Below are 4,979 nucleotides of genomic sequence, written 5' to 3' on the forward strand. Positions count from 1 at the left end.
ATAGAGATCTCGGCACCTTCGTCCATAAAGCACAGCACTCTCTGGTACCTTCTTTCTCGCGGCAAGTTTACATAACGATCCAAGGTTTGAAACGATAGTGGAAGGACATAAACATAATTATGAAAAAAATAAGAAACAACATTTTGCTGTGTGGGCGTTGAGTTCAATCTTTACATCCAGATGGCGAGAGTCCACTATAATGTGTGTTTTTTACTAATATATACCCAATCCTTAGGTGCTTTTATCATTATACCACCTAACGTCGTAACTGGGGTGCAACCATCTTTCCTGAAACGAATACTGTATTGGAGCTTATAGCGTACCCGTTTCCACTGCTTAGGTGTAAGCGACGTTTGTTTTCCGGTACAGAGTCAATTTTCTTATTTGGCAATGGTGGCAAAGACCTGCACATAATTTTATTTGGCCGTGTTAACAGACTACAGGCATCTGCACAGCGTTTTATTTGGCTGTGTTAACAGACTATAGGGATCTGCATGCAAGGCATTTTTTTGGCTGTATTAACAGACTACAGGCATCTGCACAGCGTTTTATTTGTCTGTGTTAACAGACTACAGGCATCTGCACGGCATTTTATTTGTCTGTGTTAACAGGCTACGGGCATCTGCACAACGTTTTATTTGGCTGTGTAAACAGACTACAGGCATCTGCACAGGGTTTTATTTGGCTGTGTTAACAGACTATAGGCATCTGCACAGCGTTTAATTTGGCTGTGTGAACAGACTACTTGCATCTGCACAGCGTTTTATTTGGCTGTGTTAACAGACTACAGGCATCTGCATGGAAGGTGTTTTATTTGGTTGTGTTAACAGACAACAGGCATCTGCAGGACGTTCCATGTCGCTGAGTTAACGGACTATATGCACCTGCACAGCGTTGTATTTGCCTGCTCAGCTTTTTTTTTGGCTGTGTTGACAGACTGTAGGCATCTGCATGACGTTATATTTGGCCGTGTGAACAGAATTTGACGAATTCTCCGGCCAAACAGTTAGTCAGTCGAATTGCCTGTGGCGGCTGTAACACAGAGAGTTTTTCATGTCATCTTCCATGGGTCGTCTTAACCATGTGAGTCGATAACTGAAGTTGTTGTTGTTGTTGTTGTTGTTGTTGTTGTTGTTGTTGTTGTTGTTATTGTTGTTATTGTTGTTGGTTTAAACAAAATTTTATTCAGAATTTCTTCGCATGAACAGTTCGAAACACACAGCTAGGACACGCACACAAGCAAATGCTTATATCACGTGACCAGAACAATACTAAATTACACACATTTTCGTAATAGTGAACATTATAAGATGTTTGGTGGCTTGTTGACAGAGCAGCTTTTTTGTTGGTCCAAGGGGACCATATCGTCTTTTGTTTCATCTTTATCGACCAAGGCCGAAGGCCGCGCTTGATAAATATGAGACAAAAGGCGATATGCTCCCCGAGGACCAACAACAAAATGCTGGTCTGACGACAAGCCACCAAACATCGTTTTTGTCATCATTTTGGTTGTGCAACAAAATGTACAATAACCCACAGGGAGACGAATTTTTTAGAATCCAACTCCGGGCCACAAAGCATCGTCACAGTAGCTCGAGATAACACGTCAACCTTGTATGTGACGTCAAACGTAGCTTGTTGACGCTTTTCTTCCAGTCTGAACATGTACAGAGCTGCGATCATACGTGTGAGTTCAGTAAGTGTTGAACATATTTCTTTTCTTTTTAAGTGTTTATGACTTTTCGTTGTGGATTTTGCGATTACAGAGACAAGTTGCAAATTGACCATGAGTCGCCGCGGTAATTATCAACATTGATTGGGTCTTTGAGAGTGAATGCTTACAATCGTTGTCCTCGGAAACACAAATCCAAAGCCGCGATGGTTGAGGGCCCCAAAGGGGGGGTATCATCACGATCACGGGAAGGGAAATTTTAGCTTTCACGATCACAGTTACCTTGATTTTTGTTTTCACGATCACGAACACCAGTGGCAAATCACAGTCACGGTAAAAGTTGCATGTACAGAAAGCACGTGTCAAAGTAAACACAACCACACAGTAATTCGCTCCTCTGGATCTATTGTTTATTCAACACAAAGTGAGAACTGTTGCACGTTTTTATTATTATTTTTTGAATTCACTTTCAAACACACATAGAAATACATATCATGATTTGTAATCAGTAACAAGAATGTTGTTTTCATTGTTTTCTCTCTCTCTCTCTCTCTCTCTCTCTCTCTCTCTCTCTCTCTCTCTCTCTCTCTCTCTCTCTCTCTCTCTCTCTCTCTCTCTCTCTCTCTCTCTCTCTCTCTCTCTCTCCACTCATACCCATTCAACTCACACACATGAATATATACTTGCACAATTTCACATTTCCAGAGCTAAATCTTGTAAACCCATTTTCTCAAAAACTATTGGGTGGATTGAAATTAAAGTACATGTATGTGTGATGGGTTCTTTATTTTCAACTTTGCCATACAATTTGAGGTACACCATCGCCTGGTTTCATGGCCTTAAAAAAGAAACAGGAATGCTGCAGGCCAAAAATGGTTTTACCTGAAAGAAGCGCGCAGTGCCAGTGGCGAAGCCACAAGCCTGAGCCTGCGAAGCATGCGAGCCAACTAGGGGGGTCCGGGGGCATGCCCCCCCGAAATTTTTTTCAAAAAACGGTTAAAATCTGTGCAATCTGGTGCATTCTGGGCATCATTTTCAGGGCTGTAATAGTGTTGTGATCTTGTTAAAAATCCCATTTTAGCCTCCCCCCACCACCATTCAACACACCTCCAAACTGGTGAAAACAACACTACTGTGCGCTGGCTTCATTGAGACCGGCGCCCGGTTGCGTTGCGCGATATTCACACGGATCGTTTTTGCGGACATTTTTCAACTTCACCGGAATAAATTTGACTTTACCGGATTTTGAAAACGGCTTTATCGGATTTCCGGCAATTACCGGAAAAGTAGCATGCCTGACAAAATCAGTCCCCAACGAACATGACTTTGATCGTCTTTGACATGAGGATCAAGTGACCCAAACTGGCACGTCTCCCCGCCATTGTTTCTGAATGTAACCCATTGTTGATATTAAAGTTTACACTTACAGGCGCTAAAATAAATCCAAGCTTAATACAAAGAAGCGACAATTAGAATCTATGCCAAGCGTGTCCACGTTGCTGGGATGAAAAACACATTTCTAGTTTCGGTTTTGGCTACTGACACGCAGACTCGATCTCGAGCCAGTCGAGGTCACACTGAGCGAGTGACAGCCGGACGTGGCAATGTCGACAATGTCAATGATCTCACTCAAACTCAAAGACCTTGAACAAATTTCAAGATCTTTGCCTACATTCAGAACAGTCATAGAGCCACATAGATCAACATAACTTGATATTTCGTCTTCGGAAAGACCGACCCGTAGCCTGACCTTTCCACCAAGGAAGGCATTCTCGCCGCCTGCTTTGGTCTGGCTTGAATCCACAAAATATAACAGAAGTTCGATGACAGTACTGCTGCACGCCATTTTTGATCTTCGAATTTGAATTTGACTGAATGCACTCAAAACTTTTGCACGAAGCCCTTCCATTGGATGAAGTTTGGCAGACTTTTGCAATTTGCCTTCTGATTGGATCTCTTTTTTGTGTGATTGGTTCTCTTAAAGGGAAGCAATCGCTGTCAAAATCATATTTCTGAATGTGTTGTTGCTTCCCTTCAATCGGGATTGGCTCCTTGACGAATAGAGGATCATAGAGTGATACAGCTGTGAAAAATGTACGTTGAAAATAAAATGCTTTGCAATAATGCCCATCACGATCACGAAAACAAATCACGATCACGATCACGAGACTTGATTTTTTTGTCATCACGGATCACGGGCAAAGTCCCATCACGATCACAGAAATGGAAATTTCGGCAATCACGATCACAGAAAGGTCAAAAAACGCCAATCACGATCACGATTTTAAACCCTTTGGGGCCCTCATGGTTCCACACATCAAACAATCAGCCTGATTGGCTTTTACTTTGACAATCCACGTTTCACCTGAAAGCTCAAACCCATTCACCACCTCGATTTATTGCATGGGGAACATGAGATTTATTTCCCAGGTGTTTGTGAATGAAAACTCGTGAACATGATGACAAAACAACAATAAACCAAAGAAAAAATTGAAAGAATGGGGATGGGGAACTAAATAGGAACAAAAGAATCTACAGAAGAGAAAAAAGAAAAGGGAGGGGGAGGGGGAAGAAAGTACTAACAACCACAAGGAGAGACTAGGAGAGAGCATCAAGTCCAAGACATGCAACATGTAAATTCAAGTAAATGTAACAATTTTTTATGGAAGGCAGTAATTCGTTAACACATAAAAATACGAGACAAACGATAATAATCATTAGGCCTACTTATACGCTGCTTATGTAATCAAATACGATAACACAGAGAGGCAGTGTGGAGGTACACATACGTCTGTCCACACACATATACACTATCAATGCGTGAACACGTCCATCAAATCAGTCGACCAGATTTAACAATAAACGATTGGACAGACTCAAATATCAATATGTTATTACGAACAGAATATTGCTCGCTCGTTGTTGTTGTTGTTGTTGTTGTTGTTGTTGTTGTTGTTGTTGTTGTTGTTGTTGTTGTTGTTGTTGGTGGTGGTTGTTGCTCGCGCGCCTTTGTGTTTTTGTGTATGTGTGTGTGTATGTGTGTGTGTGTGTGTGTGTGTGTGTGTGTGTGTTTATGTGAGTGTGTGTGTGTTTGTGTGTGTGTTTGTGTGTGTGTGTGTGTGTGTGTGTGTGTGTGTGTGTGTGTGCGTGTGTGTGTGTGTGTATATGTCTGTGTATTTGAACACAATGAACAACCGGACTATTCGTGTACACAGAAAATAGAAGAGCTTAGTTTGTTTCCTTTCCCAATTGACATAGTGGTCTCCATGTTTGAAACTATTTACATTTAGATTAATGGCTGTAAAAG

At 41.6% G+C, this 4,979-nt stretch overlaps 1 protein-coding gene across 2 annotated transcripts in view; it reads left to right on the forward strand.

Annotated features, from left to right (window-relative positions):
* Nucleotides 1-308: 308 nt before the first annotated feature.
* Nucleotides 309-4,979, forward strand: part of LOC138979912 (glycoprotein-N-acetylgalactosamine 3-beta-galactosyltransferase 1-like) — a 21,278-nt gene continuing 16,607 nt past the window's right edge. The window contains exon 1 of one of the 2 annotated variants that reach the window (XM_070352687.1): nt 309-1,083. The gene's annotated coding sequence lies outside the window, so the exon portion shown is untranslated. The remainder of the gene's footprint in view (nt 1,084-4,979) is intronic. The other variant, XM_070352686.1, reaches the window with a different exon arrangement.

Source organism: Littorina saxatilis, linkage group LG11, assembly GCF_037325665.1.
Source record: "Littorina saxatilis isolate snail1 linkage group LG11, US_GU_Lsax_2.0, whole genome shotgun sequence".
In the NCBI taxonomy this organism is placed as follows: Eukaryota; Metazoa; Mollusca; class Gastropoda; order Littorinimorpha; family Littorinidae; genus Littorina; species Littorina saxatilis.